This window comes from Canis aureus, chromosome 3, assembly GCF_053574225.1.
Source record: "Canis aureus isolate CA01 chromosome 3, VMU_Caureus_v.1.0, whole genome shotgun sequence".
NCBI lineage: Eukaryota > Metazoa > Chordata > Mammalia > Carnivora > Canidae > Canis > Canis aureus.
The window spans coordinates 69,105,853-69,127,905 of record NC_135613.1 but is presented as its reverse complement, the minus strand read 5'-3'; the positions used below and the strand labels follow the sequence as shown (position 1 = coordinate 69,127,905).

The 22,053-nt window shown below is 42.3% G+C and overlaps 1 protein-coding gene across 18 annotated transcripts in view; it reads right to left on the bottom strand.

Moving 5' to 3' along the window:
• Positions 1-22,053, bottom strand: part of NCAM1 (neural cell adhesion molecule 1) — a 295,457-nt gene that overhangs the window by 179,925 nt on the left and 93,479 nt on the right. The window lies entirely within an intron of this gene.

Genomic DNA, 22,053 nt, shown 5'->3' with positions numbered 1-22,053 from the left:
GTCTGTGGGCATATAAAAAAATGTATAACCAGGGCTTTACCAATTTAAATATTAAGTAGTCTTAAGAGTATATGGGAGCAATGTGTATAGATCTTAGTCTGTCTTCTCTTCCAACAATGCCTTCTTAATTCTCCATTATGACTGGCCTTTGTTAAGGTAAAGTACCAACTGGTCTTTTAATAAAACTTATCAAGCCAAGGCTGGACCAAGTAAGAGAATAATAGAAAAAAGGAAAAGCAATTACAGTTTTTGATGTGCTTATAATCTAAATAGGATATTAAACATAAAAATTAAAAGACAATGTTAATACAGTAGATTTCAATTCATGTGCTTACAGAGTATATATACATACACATGACATACGAATTATATACAGATTCAAGATCACTGCAGTAGGCAGAGTAAAGCCTCTATGGGAGTTTATTGTTTTTAGTTCATTAAAAACAAAATGGAACGCCACCACCAAAAAATCCTTGGATGAGATTTTCTTTTGTAAAAAATAAAATAAAATAAAATAAGTCCGGGGCACCTGGGTGGCTCAGGTCATGACCTCAGGGTCCTGGGATGGAGCCCCGTGTGGGCCTCTGTTCAGCAGGGCCTCTGTTCTCCTTCTCCCTCTGCCCCTCCCCCTGCTCTCTCATTCAAATAAATCAATAAAGTCTTTTTTAAAAAGTCTCTGATGCCTCGTGAGATGGCATACATCTTCTGGCCGACCCCTAACCAGAGAGAGCAAACAGCAATCTTGGAAGGGCACGCCTCTTTGCCCACTATGCTGTAGACACCCAGGAGACTATAGCTGCCATCATCTATGGTTCACACCCAACTCCTGGACCTGCAAGCACAGGTGGGATCCACCCTCCATATTTCCTGGGAACTGAGGCCTCATGAAGGAGGCTGGGAGGCTGTCTCAGACCTCCTTCCCGACAGACACCCCTCCTCCCACCCCTGCCATCTCTCCACACATCATCTTTCCCCTGCTCTGGCAGCAGTAGAGACAGGATGGTAAACACTGGCTAAGAGCAGTCATCTAACTAGGGAACAAAGTGACAGTCTCTCCTTTTATAGGCACCCCCAATCTTTCCCAAGATACCCCCCAACCCGATTGGCCTCTGGAGGTGAAATCAGTACCTTTGAGTGTTGGTATCATTAAATGAAATGGCATATGTGACACATGAAATAGCATATTTAAAAACTGTAAAGGCTAAACATACAAAATTACTACTGCATATTATTACTGGTTTTTTTTTTCTTTTTAAAAGCCCATGTACACTGCTTATCTTCACTCAAATGCCAATCATGTTCTGGATCTGAGCAATATGCAAAACACAGTGGAAAATAGCACAGCAGAAGCCACTCCACTCTGTTCCCTTAATGACTTACATTTACCTTGGCAACTAAATACACAATGACTCGGCACTTAGGGACCCTCCAAGCCAGCACTAATACAACTCCATTTATGATTCCATCTATACGATCCAATGTTTTGGCAATTTACAGGCACAGCCATGTCTCTTTCCCCCTTGTCACTATAAAAATACTGTTATAGATCTGGAGCTTTAGAAATTATATCAGTTATAGCCTCCATTCAAACAATTAACTTAATAATCCATGATTACCAATTAGATGCTCAATTGGACAGATGCTTGCTCTTATATACAAAAGCGGTGCTGCATATGAATACTACCCCCATCAAACTTGACTGACAGGTCTTTTTTTTTTCTCCCCTCTAAGTTAAAAAAAAAAAGAGAGAGAGAGAGAGAGAAGTCTTTCAAAGCTTTTCATTTGCAAGGTTTTATGTGTCTGATTTGACAACCTGTATATGACTTAGATGGAAGACATATTTTTACTTTGCAAACCTAAATTTTCATCACAAAGCAGTATTTCTTTAAGGACATTTCAGGCTTTGGGGAAACATTCATGCTTACCTGAGAGACCTCTTTCAAATTATCAGGTAAAGCACATTTCTGTAGTGGGCACTTGAAAATCACACCATATATTACCAGCTCAATAGGGCGTATCAGCTTCTGCCAGCCTCTCTTTTCATTATTACATACATGGATGATAGGAAACAATGACAGTCTACAGACCCACACGCCCTACGCAACCCCAATCTCTTCTTTTTCAGAAACACAATCAGATATCTGAGCCTGTTCTCTGTAGAATTTCAGAATCTGAATCTCTAGTATTATCCTTGAAGACATGGTACCTAAATTATAATATACTGCGATTATTAGTGGGACTTTATGCCTTTATACCTTGTGTGCAAAGTCTCCCTAAAGAATGAAAGCCATTCCTTCAAAAGAAAAAAGTAAGCTGAAGCAGGAGCTCATTCCTCGAACAGATTGATCCTCAAATAGTAATAGTCATAATAAAGCAACCACATCTTCCCAGTGAAGGAAAATTTCTGGAGAAATCATCAAGCCAGTGGTCTTAGCCTCTGTGAAACAGACCGCCAGACTGCCTGATTCAGCTGAAGGTGCTAGAGTGTGTTATGGTCCGACATTCATTGAACACAAGTCTGTTTCATTTTTAAAAAATTAAACACTGAAACAGATAAACACATTCTGAAAACACAATGAAAACCATGCAGGTCCATGGTTTATCACAGATTCCCTTAGTTTTCCCATTAATTAGAGAAAGAATAAATCAAGAAGTTTGGCAGAGAAATTAAAATTTATTATGTATTTCGCTAATCAACTGGGCATCTGTCTCTGGGACACAAGAAACAGACATACTCTGTTCCCTCCGGAAGAATAAAAAGGAGGAACCAGGATGGAATCACAGGCACCAAAAGAGAGAGATGGTGGCATAGTGAAGAGCTAGTGTGGCCACTTGCCAGCTGATGGACTTCAGGCAAGTCACTTAACCCCCCTTGGTTGCCCCAGCCCCCACAGCTCTGAGATGAGGAGCCATCCCTACATGGAAGTGTATGGTCTTGAACATGTCAATGCTATTAGGTATATTTCTCATGGACGTTCAAGAAGAAGAAGGATCAATCACAGCCCCCTGCAAACTGGAAGGTGCTGGGATCAGAGACTGGTCTTTCTGCGAGGCCACAGGGCCAGGCTTTCTCACGGCCTGTCTACTTTTCTCCCCATGTTGCTGGGTCAGCTCTGCCTGCCCCAGCTGGTATGTGACACAGGGGCTGGCTCAGCCGGTCAGAACTCCTCTGGATCTTCCAGTTGCAGAGCACCCTGTGAACTAACTCAGTCTCTTTTGGGTTTCAACACTCATACTGCTATGAGAGAAATATAAGTAGATACCTCAACTCGCCCAAACTGGATAGCTCTATAAGTTGGTTACCCTTGGGACAGGTCTCTAGCCGAGCTCGTCAGCTGTGGGCAAGAGAGAGCTACTGTGGTCTACAGCATGGCCATATGGGTCAAGATGGCTGCAGGAAGACCACGCTGAGTGGCCAACATGACTCCATGAAAGGCTCCTTCAAAAGACCCTCCCTCAAAGTGAGATGCATAAGGAATGAAATACAATGAGACATCTTTTCAAATCTCTCACCACTACTTTCCTCCTCTCCCATCCTGACCTTGACATGAAAATAGTTGTCTGACCAACGCTTTCTATAATTGTGATGCCCTACTCAGTCTTGGAGCCTGGAAAGAACCATATGGTGGATGCCAAAGTGACTCCCCACAATATATGTGCATGTGCTAAGCCCCAAAGCCTGTGAATAAGGGCCTTATCTGCGATAAGGGTCTTGGTAGATGAAGTTAAGCATCCTGAGATGAGATCATCCTGAACTTAGGGTAGGCCCCAAATTTCATGACAAGTGTCCCTATAATAAGGAGAGGACAAGCTGAGATACGAGTTAGTGGATGCCAAGCCAGAGAACACCTGGAGCCACCAGGAACCGGGAGAGGCACGGAAGGACTCTCCCTTAGAGTCTTCAGAGGGACCCAAGTCCCCTGCTAGCATCTTGATTTCAGATTTTTGGCTTCTAGAACTGGCTTCTAAAATAAGCATTTGTGTCTATTCATTCAAGAAGTACTTCCTGAGGGGGATCCCTGGGTGGCTCAGCGGCTTAGCGCCTGCCTTCAGCCCAGGGCATGATGCTGGAGACCCGGGATCGAGTCCCATGTCGGGCTCCCTGCATGGAGCCTGCTTCTCCTTCTGCCTGTGTCTCTGTCTCTGTCTCTCTTTCTCTCTCTCTGGCTCTCATGAATAAATAAAATCTTTAAAAAAAAAAAAAAAAAAAGAAGTACTTCCTGAGCATATCTTACATGCAAAGCCCCATACTAGGCAGGACATACGTAGATGTTGGGGAGGATAAACAAAAGGTGTATTCAACAAGTGACTTTTGCACAAAGCCTGGCACAGCATTTGACGCCATGGCAATGTGTGGTCAGAAAACAAGAAAAAAACCAGCTCACGTGAATACAGCAGGCGGACATTGTGGCAGGGGGGCCTCCAGGAGCAGGTGTATCACACCCACAGAGTAAGTGCATATAGTTAAGTTGAACACCACTTACAGTGTGCCTAGGAGAAGCAAAGTGTTTGCCTAAGACCGAGTTAGAGAAAAATCTTTTGGACTGCTTTGCCTCCCTTCTTTGCTCACCTAGTGTCTCTGCATCAAAATCAAACGTCATCTCCCAGGTGAAAGTTTTGCTGGCTGAGTCCTAGAAAAACCAGCAATTTCTCCCTCTAACATCACAACCATATCGTCAATCCTTTATTATGGTGCCAATCATGCTGGTTTGTCACCACTGCCTTGTAAGTTTGCCTCCTCCGCCAAACTATAGGCTCCTAGAAAGAAGGGACCATGTCTGATACATCCTGGGGTCCCTAGTACCTGGCACAAGAGCTGCTCAATGCATTCCTTGAATGAATAAGTCAGAGTTATTTATTCGTGAGTCAGGCTCTTATGTTGAAACATGCATAATAATTAAATGTTAAAACATTTTGAGGTCAGATACTTAAGTGGTCATATTCAGTCAGAATGAATCATATTTTTGTATCAAAATAGAAACATTTTCTATTCTTTTCTGCTCAAAGGTAAATCAACGCCAACGTTCAAGTCTCCTTTGGTACATAATCGAGAGTCTAGGTACAAATATATATATGAAATAGCCTGAACATGATGAAGCAAAAGGTAATGAAATAATTCATCAGTTTCTTAAAGAAGAATTATGATTTCTCTCCCTTTAGTATGTTAGATCTTTTTTCTTTTTCTTTTTTCATATTAGCTTCTTTTTTACTTGAGGAAGAGTCAGAGTGGATGGACACAAAGAAAACAGTGAAAAGTATGGATGCCAGATAAAGTATTTCTTATCAGTACCCTACGACAATTCTTTTCATCCACGTTGACCAAGACCCATCTAGGACCTCATAAAGTTCTCCCAATTTGGCCCTATTCAGCCTGTTACTTGCAGAGGGAGCAAAGACAAGCCAAGAGCTTTACCCTAAAGACCCCTCATTAGTTACTCAGGAACCACTCGCCTCAACCTCACCTTCTGCCCTCAACCAAGGAAATCACTAGTGAGTTCTGAAGACAGCTAAGGAATGGACTCTACAGGAGGGAGCCAAACGATGGAGCCACATGTCCAGCAGGGAAAAAGGCAAGTTTCCTCCTGCCGACTGTTGACACCCCTAGAAATGTGTGAGAGGACAGCCCAAGCATGAGGGTTGACAGTCACAGATGGGGTGGGAACAGAGCACAGAGGGAGTCAGAAATTCAGGAGGCTGCTCTCTTCTCAGTTGCATGTGATCAAGTACAGGAGCCATTAGCCACACTGGCTATTTTATTTCATTGTGAACTAATTAAGTTAAATAAAAAATGCAGTTTCCCAGAGTCACTCTACCCCTATATCAAGTGCTCAGCAACCATGCATGACAAGTAGCCATCATATTGGACAGCACAGGTAGAGAAGGTTTCCCTCGCTTTGGAAAGTTTGACTGGACTGGGTTGTCCTACACTATTTTTCTTTTCCCAGTGAGACCCAAGGTTTTTTTGTTTGTTTGTTTTTGCCAAAATTCACAGACGATGCAAGTTATTTTAGGTCAATGCCACTGTGGAGGGCAACCTGGAGAAACGATGGTTTCCTCAGGCATGCTTCCACACCACACCCACATCCACCATGCTATACAAATCCAGGGGTACCAGTCACATCAGAGTGTATACGAGTCATGTGTCCTAGAGTTGCTCAGTGCTTGTCCGGTATCACACCTGCCAAGGGCAACCTTAATGGCCCGAAATTTATGATTTCTTCAAGTGTTTCATGTCATGCTCTCAGTATGCAGGAAAAATAAGGACTATATACCTCTAAGCTCAAAAGAAAAGAAAGAAGCAGAAAAGGACCCAGAAACATCATCAAAAAGGATTTTTAAACTAACTTACCTGAGTTAAGGTGCTCTCTTGTAAAATACTACTATTACTTCTGTTCTGGCGTGTTTCTCCTTCCAAATCCCATCACAAATGCTTCTCCAACACCTACTATTTACTCAACAGCAGAAATCAGCTCCCACTCAGAAAACAGCTAGGCATTGCCACTTAAAGATTCATAAATGTCAGATGTAGGTACTTTATAAAAACATTTTCAAAATTCAAATTACAGGTGAGTGTTTCAGATTTCCTTCTGCAACTTCCTTTCCACAGGTATTGCAAATGAAGTGATCCGGAGATTAACGAATGGCAGGTGTGTTCCTCACTTCTGACAAACGTACACTCCCACCACCACATCCAATGCGGGGGGTGGGGAAGTTAGAAATGTGCCATGTATATTTAAATGGTTTGTAAAAGGCTCTTTTCTCATTAGCCTAAATTGGAATAAGATGCTTCCATATGGCCCCAGGACATTAAAAAGTTTGCGAAACTTTTAAAATAACAAAATTAACATAAAAAACCTTACGATTAAAACATTGAAGAACACCTTCCAGGATGTCTAATGCCATGCTAAAAATACTCGCGGGGTGCCAGAAGGTGGAGTGACTGCCAGAGAGGTGTAAAGAAAGACACATCTTGACAGAGGCATTCCTGAGATTTGAGAGAAGTAAAAATGTTTTCTATGCTAAATTTTAGAAGTAACTTTTCTATACACTCTCTTACCCTTTTGAGTTTGGTGGATGCATGTTTTTCACTTGGACCTGGTATAAGGGTGTTGTGTTTTTGAAAAAAAAAAAAGGCAAGGCCCTCTTTCTTTCTGCAGAGATGTATTTACACTCAGCTGGAAAAAAAATAAGTCTAATAATAAGGCAAGTAACAATGTAAAACACTTAGAAATCATGATTATTGGTCTAAAACCAGTGGAAGAAAGTTACTTTGGCTAGGCAATAAAGAAAGGTGACTCCAGAAACACAACAACCCACTTAGGAACTGTCTGAAGCATGCAGACTGGGTCAGCACGCTTATAAATTAAGACATAAATTATACCTAATGTAGTACAATAAAAGTGCACTAAATGAGGATGGTCTCAAAATGTGATTCCTCCTACACTGCCTCCTGAGCAATCTGTGTGATTAATCAAACATGCTAACTCAGCAAAATGAGTCCAGATTAGGCTTTTTTTTTTTTTTTACACTCCGCTCTTCCCAAGAACCATTACAACGTCTCTATTAGTTGTTCTGTCTTCACTGTCCAAGATGTTGACATTGACAAATGAAGGGACAGGCAATGAAAAATAAACACTTGTTGAATTCCATGATAATGCACTTATCTGAGACTAAGATTTCATTGGTTAGTTATTTTATTTTTTAAAAAATTTTTGGTTAATTTTTAAATTTTAAGTAGGGCAATGCCATTTGCCTTTCCCAAAAGAAGTACCTCTAATTTAAGTCTTCTATGTTAGTCTTTATTAATCCATTTAATGAGAATGAATGCAACCACTGGTCAAAGCAACCAAATCCAACAAAGCTACTAGTGACAACTTTTGGAAGAAGTTAATTCTCAACTATTGGTGATCATTTTAACAACAGTTGCCAACTACCAATGAAAATGAACAAAAACCCGTCAAATTTCACGTTAAAAAATTTTTTTTTACATTTTTAAAAAAATTAATAAGAGTTACAAATAAAAACCAAGTCCCGCAGTTTGCCTACCACCCCCAAAGTATTATGATGGGACCAGCCACAGAAAGATCCAGGTTCTCAGTACAGCATAAAGGCTGCTCAAATGAAGAGCCCCAAAGTATATCACATTATTCATTCAACAAACACAAAAATTCCTACAGCTACATCTTGAATTTTGTTACCACTGGGACACCACCATTTCACCTCTGCTGTCTTAAATTCATACACTCTGAAATCCAACTACAATCCTCTTTTCCTGGTCTGGCCATCCCAACTCCTGCCACCTGTTGAGATGGCATCCCTCTGCCTATCCTTGTTCTTTCAATCGGACAGACTCTTCAATTTCACTATCCCCCAACCAAGGCCTCAGTCACCTTCCAGCTTAATTCCTCATGCCCTCCTCCTTGGACCCCACGTGGCCTGCACGTCCCCAGAGCAGGTGGAAGCCACACATTTGCGGGTGTCCCTCAGGGTTTGCCAACTGGCTGTAGGGGAAGCATGAACAATGCAGACTGGACCAAGGATCGATATGTCGTTTCCAGTTCCAGCATGCCCTGGAAATACTCCTGAGGGAGGCATCCCATCAGCAACCTTGCCCATTTATCTGAATTCTCATTACCTCTACAAGCACCCAGCTCCTCCCCTTCCTCTCCCCTCTCTTAGCAAATGCCCTAATCTCTTCTTTTGTGGTAAAAATGGAGAGCACTGAGTGGTAGATTTTACCAGTTTGGGTTTTTTGTTTTTTTTTTAAGATTTTATTTATTCATTCATGAGAGACCGAAGGAGAAGCAGAGGGAGAAGCAGGCTCCCTGCGAGGAGTCCAGTGTGGGACTCGATCTCAGGACCCTGGGATTGCAACCTGAGCAAAAGGCAGAGATGCTCAACCACTGAGCCACCTAGGTGTCCCAGATTTTACCAGTTTTTAGGCCCTTTCCCCAATTACCTCCAAGTTTATTTGCATTCCTCATCCTTCCCACAGTTCCTCTGATTATGAACAAAAAGCTGTACCCTTAATTTAAGGCTTCCTTCTCCCATTAGGACCCTTGGTCTCCTTCCATCCCCCTCTGGGGTCTTGTGATTCACCATCCTGTTTCCCCCTCCCTGATCACTCCCTGTCTGCTGCCCAGCTCCCCTCAGTCCACTAAAATGCTCACGTCTCTCTGCTCCTCCAGGCCCTCCTCCAACTAGCTGTGCCTTTTCTCCTTCCAGGCACACTCCTTCAAGAAGGGATGCTTCTTCATCCTCCATTTAATGCTGAAGGCACTGCAAACAGGCTTCTCCCTCCACTCCCAGGCTGGCTGGGTAGCCTCCCTGCCTACTTATTCTAGATGTCCACTTCTCCCCGTAAATTCGGACTTTCCTAGGGTTCCATCAAACACAGCATACAATGTGACATCTAACCCAGGACACTCTTAGTGAAAGGCCCGCTCTGCCTACCACCCTCTCATTGTCGCTCATGGCCCACCTGTGCCACCTTCCCTTCTTGTATGCCTTCCCCCTCCCCAGATAGACTGAAGCATCCTGCATCCATATCTCCAACTCTGGCCTTTGGGAGTGCCAGGGCTATACGTGCACTTCCCTCCTGAATACCCCAGAGACACTCCAGACCCCAGAGACCCCACAAGACACACCACTTTTCTCTCTGGCCACTGCAAACCCAGTCTCAGTCAACAGCATCAATGCTCCTGCAAACATCAAAGTCAGAAACCTCAGAGTCATTCTGGATGTCCCCTCCCCCTCCTTCCCATGTCAACATAAATGGTCACCATATTCTGTCCATTCTGTGTCTGAAGAATCTTACAGGTCTTCTCACATCCCCATCTCTTAGGCCACTGCCTTGTAAATCCCTCTTCATCTGCTCAGAGCAATGATCCTTGGCTTTTGTTAAACTCAGGCATGCCCCTTTTTCCAAAACAGAAATGCACCTCATCCAGCACCCAGCCCAGTCCTGAATGACTCATCTCCTTTATTTGGTCTTCCTGTGTCCACTTTGGTTCCTTCTGGGATCTTCTCCATTCTTCAGATGAAAAGAAATCTAATCATCATCATGGCACAGCCTCAACTCCTTGCTTGTGGCAGATGTTTCATCATGTTCTCCTCTTGTCTACACTTCCAAGTGCACATCCTGCTGCTCCAAACTTACCCTTCCCTGCTGCTCACTGCCACCTGCATTACACCAAACAACTTTAAGGTCCCAAAGCTCTTCTCCTCTATTAGCTGCAGGTCAAATTTCTATTCTACCTTGAAGATTTTTACCTGTTTCCCCGGTACTTTGATTCTTTACACTTAGGACAGCCTCCATAAGGTGACTCCAAGGCTTCAGAGATGAGGGCCACTTATTACTCATCCTTGCCTCCTTCCCCATACCCATAACATACGAGGCAATTATTAAATATTTGAGAATCAATAAATGAATTAATTAATGAATACAAATGAAGTACCATGTGCCAAGGACATCTGCTGAAGTAGTACAAATATTAGTCACATATAAATGAAATATAACCATCAAGTGAAGCTCGATACCCCTTTCTGTCCATTGCTGAGATACATACTATGCTCTCTTGACAGGACAGGACTGCATAGGACTTTTTGTGTTTCAGGGGTACAAGATAATATACAATACCCATAACAACATAACTGAATAGCTGAGCTACTACTTCTAGGTCCAAATCATCAAAATCTCAGATCTTCTGGCTGTAACGTTCCTAAAACAGTCACAACGGCCAGGAATAAGAATAAGACCGTTTTGGTAGAATGTTTATGTCACTCACAGTAAGCGAGTGGTCTTCTTCTATAAAACTGGAATTTATACAAGGGATGGAAGATGATGACATAGCAGACCTATTATACTATGGAGTAAATCATAGGAATTTACTCCCAGCCTCATCTGTAAAACTGAACGAATATGATTATAGATCACCATTTCCAGAAGGGCATTTTGCAGAACTCTGGAACTCTATTTCTCTAAAATATTAATAATACTACCAGTAGCAACCATTTATTAATAAGGATACCCATGTGCCCGGTGCAGCGCCAAGTATTTTATACACAATTATTTCATTTAATTTCCATAATTACTTCCATTATTTCCATAATAACCTCCATTAGTAGTATACCCACCTTTAAGGAAGTTAAAACTTAAATATAGAACTTGCCGAAAGTTCCATAATCCAGATGACTACGGCTCTAAAGCTGGAACTGCTCACCACTGCTGCCATACTAATAAGCCCACGTCCAAGCAAGTTTTGGTGCAGGAAACGCCCTTCCTGGAGGTTACAGTCTGCATTGACATTATAATGTAAGGGCTCTCAGAGGTCTCTCAGTAAAGCAAGCCTTTTAACTTTATTTAACACACATTTGCCAAGCTTATTTGACTCCAGGAGCCTTTTTTAATGGAGCCATTTGTAACATATCAGGAGGCACATGTTTTGTAGAATACAATTTGGCTTTAGATGATAACCAAAGGGATTTTGAACTCACTGAGGCCAAAAGGAGAAAGGGGCTAATTGCAGTATTTGTTACAAGTGATGGAGCTAGTGAGGCATTTGTGTCACAATCTCAAATGCCAGGTGACATGAGTCAAACAAAAACTGTTTCTCCATTCACAGAATTAGACACCAATGCCCTCCCTCCGATTTGATTCCACAAACCACAAAGCCAATGCAAGAAGCCAATTTGCCAAAGGGACAGTGGTGGTAGAGGCGGCTTGATCAGTATCATGGTTTGCAAATTCTGAGGTCACAGAAATACCTGCTTGTGCTCTTTTATGGTCCTACCACACTTCCTTCCTTCTTAGGACACTGTGCGTCCCATTACTCAGATTCTTTGGAAAACCTAACAGTGAGAAGGCTGGAGAACCAGTATTTGCCCCTGTTACAAGCAACTCACTCAGCAACTCCACTGTACTGAGCTCCATTACTTATCCAAATTCCATTTACTGACCACCTGCTCTGTGTCGAACTCCACACGAAGAGGGAAAGACAGGGAGCCCACAGCCTAGAGGGTTGAGAAAGCAGCACTCTACACGAAGGCAAAGCAGAAGACTACACGAAGTACTATCCTAGAACATGGGCAAAATGTACATTACTCTGAGAGTCTAATTCTTCCTGGAAGGAAAGTGGAGCACACGGGCTTCCCATTTCTCATTCTCACATGAGGACTGACCTTCCAAAATCCTAAAGGAAAACAAAGGTTAGCACCAGGATGGCAAAGCTGATGAAATGAGTATGTCATTTGAAAGTCAGCCAATAAGTTCATGGTGGGCAAACACAGAAATAGGAATAGAGATGCCTGCGGTCTGGTTTTGATCCTGGGTGACCTTAGCAAAACAGTTGGCCTTTGCCTCTGTCCTACATGGATGCAATGGAGATAAATTAATACGATGTGATGGGCAAAGCCTTATGTAATTAGTGCAGCAAAACAGAAAGGACAGAAAGCAAATCTAAGATCCATTACCACAACTATTACAGAAAATGAATATAGTTCTGTATTTAAATAATCTCAATAACTTTATGTGGACTTTTACAAGGTTAAAATTAAATCAGAGAATTACATCTTGCCTTCAGAATTTTTTTTCCCCACTGAACTGTTCATCTTCTAAAGTTGGATGGGTTCAAAGAGATCTTTATATGACTTCCTTTTACCAAAATTCCTAGTCTAACCATTCCCAGTCAAGTGAAGGCCCACCTACATCCTACACTCAGAGGATGAATAAGATGTGTTTATGAAAAGGAGGGCACGAGAACCAGCTAAACAACCTACTCTCATGAATCACACAGAAATGCTTATTTGTATTCTGTTTATTACCATTATCAATAGGCTTTATATTTTAAAGAAGGTTTAGATTGGGAACATAGTAAAGCTCCCATATACTCCATCAACCTGCATGAATTTTCCCACTAACATCTTATATTAGTATGGTGTACATTTGTTACAATTAATGAATTAATATGTTATCATTAACTGAAGCTTGTCTTTTATTCAGATTCCCTTAGTTTTTAACCTACTGTTCTGTTCCGGAATCCCATCTAGGACCCACATTACACTTAGTGTTCAGTTTCCTTAGGCTCCTCATGGCTGAGAGTTCGAAGAGGCCTAGTTAAGTACCCTAGAGGACACTCCCTCTACTGGGGAGTGATGCTTTTCTCATGATTAGACTTGTGTTGTGGGTTTGGGAGAGGAAGACCCCAAATATAAGGTGCCATTTTCACTGGGCATCTCAAGGCCTGGCCAAAGATCAAGACTGCTCCCCTATCACGCTTCTTTTCCCTTTCCACACATTAGGGACGAAGTCATCCTGTGTAGGCCACACTTGAAGGAGGGAGGGAGTATGCTCTCTGTCCTCCAGGGTGGAGGATCTATGTGACTTATTTGGAATACCTCACGTAACACTTGTCTCTTCTCCTGCATCTGTCAATTTACTCAATCACTTACTTGCACCAGTATGGCCTCATGGACATTTATTTTGTACTTGGGGTTACAATTCAACACTATTTCATTTATTTTGTTGCTTGAATTGTTCTAGCTTTGGCTACTGGGAGCTCCTACAGTGTCTCCTATGTGTCTTCCTGTGACACACCTCCATCAAGGTGGTTCTTTTTTTCTTTTTCTTTTTGAGCCCTTCCTTACTTTCACCAGCCTCATCTTCTAGTCCCTGCCCCAGCCCTAGAATCAGCCATTACTCTAAGGAGTCCTGGTTCCTTGCATTGCAGGATGGTATTAGAAACCAAGGTCTGGGCACTATGCTTGTTGCTAAGAGAAGAGTCATTTCTTTTAACCTGTCTTGGATGACAGCAAAGAAATGTCTCTGTGTTTACTAACCTGTATATATACATATCCACAAACATTTCTATATGCAACAATCTTTATAGAGATTAAACATCACATTTCTCTTAATTCTCTGTTAAGTTTGAATACCTTTAAGTTTTCTATTTAAAATGCCTCAGAAGAAAACTATTATTTACATTTTAAATTTCCTGTGGCACCTAACACAGTTATCAGTAAGATTTGCTGATTTGAAATTCAGAGCAAATCTCCTACCAAAGATAGGGTTGAGGTAAGTCTCCTACCAAACTGGGATAGCAGTCATACCAAACACAAACGACTGCTGGAGAACTGAATATGACAATGTATGCAAATATTTAAAACAGAATCTAGTACACTTTAAGCATTTAATAAACGGTAGGCATGTTTCTAGTTTACGGGAAAATATTTTTAAGAGCAAAAGATCTAATGGCATAATTTTTAGCTTAGACTTGTTTATGTTTGGTTGTTGTGTTCATTTTTACCAACTGAACTGACTTAAAAGTAAGCATCAGTTTAGATGGATTCTTTTACTTCAAGTAGACTCTTTGAAAGTTTAGGCCAACAATGTTACTAGTCATGTTACTGATGCCCGATGGCACAAAGATGTGGATTTCCTAAAGTATGAGGCATGGGGTGCAGTCTCTACATCTCTCCCACTCCATCAGAATGTCCACCATCCAACCCCAGCCACGCCATTAATAGTCAGGGTTCCCATAGAAAATAATTTCAACTCTTACAGTTGATCAGAACTGTCTCAACACTTGGAAGACCTGTCCATATAAATCTAGTATAACATGATCAGAAATATCTTCCATCTCTTAGGAGAAGCCATCTGACTGTATCTGGCAAAGAAGCCACATTAATTTCTACATGAGACCAAGTGAGATACTAGTCACACGTAATACAGAGTTACGTTTTCTGAGGACTGGTTTCAAGTTAATGCTGGTGCTCTCACAGATCACTTAACCATTCATTTCAACAATCTGATTTGTATTTTTTCTACAGGGTCAGAATGGATTCAAGTATCATGCTTGCTTATTATTACTAGCACAGATCATGTGAGTGCTTTAAGTTCCAGCAAAGCAGGCTTATGGTAAATAAGACGTAAGGGGTCCTCGGGAACTGAGCAGAACATGTGAATCCACCGTCCAAGTCATGTCAATCATGCAGAACCACCAGATGCCATGTGAACTAGGGCATCTTGTAATGATGCAGTGCTTCTCAAGAGCTCAGCATAACCAATCGAGATTAGTAATGTTGAGTGGTCTCCAGAGGAGGCAGAGCAAGGCCTTGAGACAGCCGGTGGGTATTCAAGGAGTATTCAGGATGTCAAGTTCAGAGAACGTCAAGTGGAGACCTCACGCTCAAGATGGAGACTTCTGAGCACAAGGCTTGTCAGTGATTGCAGGGCCTAGCTGGCCACAGGCACAGAGCAGAATCTGAATCAGAGAATCTGGAGAGTTGCCTCAGAGTTAACAACAGGTAGCACGCAGTTACAGAGTAGGACATGGCCATGAACCTCAGGTGAGGGCTGTCTGCTCCCTAAAAACACCTGGAGCAGCCCGACTGACTCGCCCTGCCCTCACGCTCCACATGGCACCAGGTTAGTAAGCTCACGGCCCTTCTCTGCATCAAATGCTTCACTGGCGTCCCTTTACATCCACAGTAAGACTCAGAGCCCCACGTGCCTCTTCAGGGCTCCTGCAGCTTCAGCCACACTGGCGTGCTTTCAGAGGCTGTAGGCTTCTTCCCCACCTCTGAGCCTTTGCACATGCTATTCTTGCTCTCTGGACTTCCCTTCCTCCCATTCTTCATAGGCCTGGTTCCTTCTAAACTTTCTCTTTTCCACTAAAATGTTGTCTCCTGAAAGGGGTCTCCTCTGACCTTTCTCCTAAGCAGGAACTTCCTCCCTCCCTCCTTCATTATTTTCTGGCCCAGCACTCTCTTTGTTTTCTGTACGGCACTTAGTGTGGTTTTAAGCCATTTTATTTACTTCACTCGGTTTTTGGTCTGATTTCACCACCCTGGCATGAGATTCCTGAGGGCACAAACCTGTTGGTTTTGTCTGCCACTGGAGAGCCAGTGCCTAGCACATGGCAGGCTTCCAGTAGAAATCGCTCATGTTGAAAACACTATGATCAGTGCAAGAAGCCAGACACAAAACTTCACATATTGTATGACTCCACTTCTATGAAATATCCAGAGCAGGCACTGGGGACAGACTCCAGCGAGGTGCTATGGGGAGGGACGATGAGGAGGGGGTGGTGACTGCATGATGGGCATGGAGCTTTCTTGGGAGTAATAAAATATTCTGGACCTATACAGAGGTTATTGTCAATGTAATCAATATTACTAACAGGAAACTTTATGTATATTTTACTGCAATAAAAAAACCCAATGGTGTAAACAAATGCATCCATTGTACTTGCATGGTGTCCCACCTTCCTGGCAGGTGGCCAGCTAAGAGGCAGGCAGCTTCTCCTCAGGCTGATCCCAGCTAGCGTATCTGCTGGATACAACTGCAACAAGCCAGGTGCTTACAAACTGAACCATCAGCACGGGCTCTCTGCTTTTATCAAGTGAAACCATCCAATGAAAACCAAATCCCCATTTGGGCTGTGTCTATGCAGAGTCAAACACAGAAGAACCCTGGTTTAAGTTTCCTAGAGAAAGTGGTCAGACCATGTAACAGCAAAGCCAGCCTCAGTAGTAACTGCCACAGCGAAATTAAATTTAAGACAAGCCACGCTGGTTATTCAGAAGTAGAAAATGAATACATTACCTTTGGCGCGGTTCATTTATTTCACGCATACAGAGAGCAGGATGTGAGGTCCATGTGTGTCCCCCAGAAACAAGTCAGCCAAGCTGGCCCAGAGGGGGAACAGGAAGTGGGACATTTCAAAGCAGAAAAATATCTGTTCCTTTCCTACTTCTGTGAACGCCAGTCCCATTGCCAGTGGTCATGACCAGAGAGGCTTGCCTTTGCCATCTAAGAGTTCCTTTGTAGTTGGCATATATATACTTCCATGGTTCACCTACTTTTGAAATTACAGGTGAAACACTGGTCGAAGGGGAGGGCAAGGTACTGGAAATAAAATTCACTTAGATTAAGGTTATAAGGAGCCCTCTGGCAAAGTACATATGTTCCTGCTAAGATCATTTGGTCACTTAGCCACCATTTCCTCATGTGTACCTTCGTTTCCTTGGACCAATGTCTTGTGAACTCTTCCACAGTTCCAGAAAAAAAAAAAAAATCAGAGTGACTATAACGACAGGAAGTAAAGCTGCAAATCCAGGGAGACTGTTGGGGCACACTGAGGAAATGAAATGCAAAAGATATACATACACGATCAGCCCAAATATTGAAATTTACACATAGGAATTTAAAAAATAAGATTTGCAGCTCAAAACATGAGATTTGCTTTTGGACAGGGAACGAGGGAAGCCTTCTGAATCTCCCATAGTGTGTGCCCCACATAAAACACACAGTCTTTGTAGTACTAGGAATGATTTAAACTATTTTTATGAGTTCACAGAGGAGAGAATCTTTCTAAAGCAACTTGTAAAACTAAAATTCTTGATAAGCTGAGCAGAAGCATAGAAAGTTTAAAGGAAACACATATACTTTCTTTAGATTAGGTTTGTAATGTGAAAATAGCCACACTGTATACAAATGAATACAAGTATCCAAATTTAGTTCATACTGCCAGAAAAGAGATATGATTCTCAATTATCCCCTGCAATCAGCCACCACGGTGCCATAAAACATAATGTCTCAAAGAGAAAGAGTATGCGGCACTATCATATTAAATATTTTATCTGAAAATGTTTCTGAATTGCCAATTTTCTTAAAGATTATTTATTTATTTATTCATGAGAGACAGAGAGAGAGAGAGAGAGACAGACAGAGAGGCAGAGGGAGAAGCAGGCTCCATGCAGGGAGCCTGACGTGGGACTCGATCCTGGGTCTCCAGGATCAGGCCCTGGGCTGAAGGCAGCGCTAAACCACTGAGCCACCCGGGCTGCCCTGAATTGCCAATTTTTCAGTGAAGCCACCAATACCTACAAAACTTAGACACAATATTTTAAAGTCATGAAAAAATCAGTCTTAAAAATATTAAAGTTTTCTACTTCAACCAGACTATTTTGAGAATCCCTAATTCAGTATTCAATCTTCCATAATATGCTCTTATTTATCTATTCTAACTCTAAAGTAAAACCCCCTCTCCCCAAAGAAATTTGGTGAGGAAAGGAGGTACTTGCTAATCATTTCTGTCTGTCCTCTGTTTCCACCAGATCAGTAACAATGCATCATCATGCACTCACTGTTATGCCAAGTGCTTTATGTGTATTATCCCTAAACACCAAGATTTTCCTCCACTTAATGGGAAGCAATTGTTGGCTGTGGCAGAGCATACTTTACAAGATGGCAGCAATGGTATCTCCCATCCCCTATGCTCTTGTGCAATGTGACCTTGCCATCAAGAAGGGGAGCCACAATGCCTTGACCAACAGAATACGGCCGACGTGAAACCTGCCAGTTACACGTGAGGCCTTTAACTGGCCTGGCAGCTTCTGAAACATTCTGCCTCTTAAAAACCAGCTGCCACATTAGAAGAGACCACCGTCAGACTGCTGTCCTGTGACAAGGCTCCAGCTGCACGGGGCCCTGGAGGATGAGTGGGCCTGGAGCAAGAGACTCCAAGGACCTCTAAAGCATCAGATGTGCAAGTCAAGAAGCCATCTTGGAAGCAGACCCTCCAAGTCCAGCTACCAAAACCAATGCCATGACAATCAGGTACAAACTGTCTGGCCAAAGCCTTCCTGACCTCCATAACCATAAACAAAATTTAAAAGGCTGTCTTAAGCCACTGAGCCTTGGGATTGTTTTTTACACAGCAATAGATAACCACAATTCTGTCCCATGAACCCCTCACCTCTGGAAGGGTCTTAGATCTGAAGAGTATTTAAAGAAATTGTCACTGAGCTCTCTCCATCTTGAAGTTGCCAAAGTATAAAGACAGAGCAACTGAGGCCCAGAAAATCTAAGTAGCTGTCCCAAGACAGCGGAATTTATCAACCACATTGTCTTAGGCAACTCGAGGAAGAGGACTACAGTTCTGTCTTGCTTTTACTGCTGTGCAGCCATTTTCCTACTTCTTTTTTCAAGCTGCTTGGCCAGAGCATAAATGTACAATGAAGTAAATGGAGAACAAGGCATCATGACTAGAAAAAAAAGACAACCAAGAGTAGATAGAGTATATTTCAGTTCATCAAAGCCATGTTTCTATTTATTTGAAGCTCTAGAAGTGAATAGTGACTTTCCTCAAATTAGGGTGTCTTTATTGGCCAGGAAAGTGCACTCTCCTCATTCTCATGCGGTCAGTGCCCTTTCTAACGCAACCCTTTCCACCAGACTCTCTAGAAATCCTTCTCATTGAATACATACACTCTCACCCACTGTATTTTATAGAACATTCCACCTTTAAATTGCAATCAGCCTCTTCTCTGAGGACGATGCTTCCCCTACAGTGCCATCCAAGAAAATCCACGTGTTCTCTCACATCCTCTGCGTCTTCACCAGTGGGTATCCCATAGGCACTCAAATTCAATATGTTCATACCTGGATTTATCCACCTTCCCCTACGTCAAACCTGTTATTTTGTATTTTTGCTTCAATTGACAGTCTGCTCGGTCATGCTAGAAATGTAGGGGTTGTCTTTGACCTCTTTTTGCCCCTCACCTCCACAATCAGTGACAAATTACTAGTTTTCCCCTACATATATTGTTAAAGCTTATGTTGCTTCTCCATTCTACCAAACCACCAGTTTAGACATTCAACAGTGGCCTAACTAGCTTGATTTCCAGCCCAGTCATCTCAAATTCAGATTCCCAGGCAGCCAAAGATCTCCCTCTGAAATACACTGTGTCCTCATCATTCTGTTTAAATTCTTCAGTGGCCACTCTGTCTAGAGGATGAAGCCCAAGCTCCTTAACAATGTGAACTAGATTATTATTAAATCCCACTTCTTTAGTACAGGATTCCACCTCTTACTTCCTCACCCTGTGGGCTGTAACTCCCAGAACACTCTGTGTGGTTTCTGAGCTGCATGCCTTTGCTAAAGCCTTCCCCTACTGTCTGGGTGGTCACCACCTCTCTGTCCTCTCTCACACTTCTCGTTATCTCCTGGTCACTGTTCAGATAGTCCGGGTGTCCTTGCTGTTAGAAAGCCATTCCTGACCTTGCCCTTCATCTTTCACACCCACGGATTGGATTCCTTGCCCCTGTTTCTGTGAGAGACCTGGATAATTTCCATCACTGAGTCTCTAGCCCCTCACACAATACTCATTACTAATGTAGTTTAAAGAAATAATAATTTACTCATTCTTTGTTTCTCGAGCACGAAACACGAAGCCTGGTATTGTAGTAGATGCTTAAGAAAAGTTCAACGAATGGATTATTAAATTATTACATGGACCAAAGTCTTGGGGGTGGGGGATAAGTCTCTACCAAAATGTATCAGTAATCTACTATTGAGCAATATTTCAACCAATGGCTCAAAACAATACACACTTGTTGTCTTACAGTTTCTTTGGGTTAGGAATCCAAGCACAGCTTGGCTGGGTCTTCTGCCCCAAGGTCTCACAGGCAGCCATTAAGACATTGGCCAGGGCTATGGTATCATCTGAGGCTCGACGGGAACAGGATCTGCTTTCAAGCTCACGTGGTTGTTGGTAACGGTCATGTTCTTGTTGGACCAAGGGCCTCATTGGGCTGACAGCTGGGAGTCACTCTCAGTCCTCTCCACATGGGCCTTTTCAACATGGCCAAGAGGGAAGAGAGTCTCTCAGGAAGACAGACATTATCATCCTATGTAAATAATTGTAGAAGCCATATCCCTTCACCTTTGCTGTATTATATTGGTTAGAAAGAAGTCACAGGTCCCACTTGCACTCACGGGCAAGGCTGACAAAAGGGCATGAAAACCAGGTGGCAAGAATCCCAGGGGCCATCTTGGAATCTGTCTGCCACAGAAAGATACAGTTTTGGAAGAACTCCCGTGAAAGGCTATGTAGCTAAAACAGCCAGGAGAGGACTGAGAATAGCAAGAGTATATTAAGCATATTAAAAAAGGAGTATGCTTATGTGTGAAACTCACCACACAATCTTAAATACACTTCTTTCTTTTTATGAAAATTACTTTTAGGTTACCAGAGAATTCTACAATTAATAAAAAAAAATTCCGTAAAAGTATAGCTCAGGGTTTCAGGGCAAATGTTAAATTTAAAACATTAACCATTACTTGTACATTACTTTTAGCATCATTATTTTTCTAACTGGCTTTTTATATCAGTGAGAATCTTCTTAAATCATTTATGTTTCATCCATTTTACAGGGTGTTTAGGGCTCAGAAGGCAGAGCTTTATTTAATATACCTCAATAATTTATAGCCAACAATACACTAAGGGAAATGTCAACCTCATAAAAACTGAAATCTGAAAAGTGAGAAATGCTCAAATTTTCCTCAAAGAGAAATTTATGAAAATAAGGCAAGTCAAAGAAGTATATTAAAACATTTCAAAATGTAAAGAATGTGCTTAATGCATCAGCAATTTTTTGATGTGTCCCTATGGACTATGCCACGTCTATAACAAACATGGCAGCCTGTGACTAAGTTATGACCAGGCCAGTTGTTCTTCAGACAAATCGGCACTAAATGTGGCCAGTGACACAGCAGTCATGTCAGGGCAAAACTGCGTCTCAAGGCCTTCCTGTACTCTTCCCATTTGAAGGGCTTCAACCCTTTTTATAAATGTTCTGTTTTCCCTTATTGCTCTCTGCTCCCTCTGACTCAGGGTTAATCACAATAGATGAAGAAGGCCCCAAATCCTGCTCAAGCAAACATGACAAATGAAGGGAATAGAAAAAAAAATCATAAAGCTATTAGCAATCATCTGCCAAGAGCTGGGGAGCAGGCCAACCTGGCCCCCCAAAAGCCAAAAACGTCAAGTTCTCCAAAGTGAACTGGGCCTCTCAGACCTCCCCTTAGTTCTGTGCTAAGGGAATAAAGAGAGAATTCTCCAGCAAACTTTTAAGCCTCTATGTAATTTCTGAGGTATAGCCATTACCCACAGTTAGGTTTGCAGAGTTTACTCCATGAAACTCAACAGCACTCTGAGGATTGCACTGGAAAGGTACCCTTCCTCAGGGCAGGACCAGGCTAGGAAGCG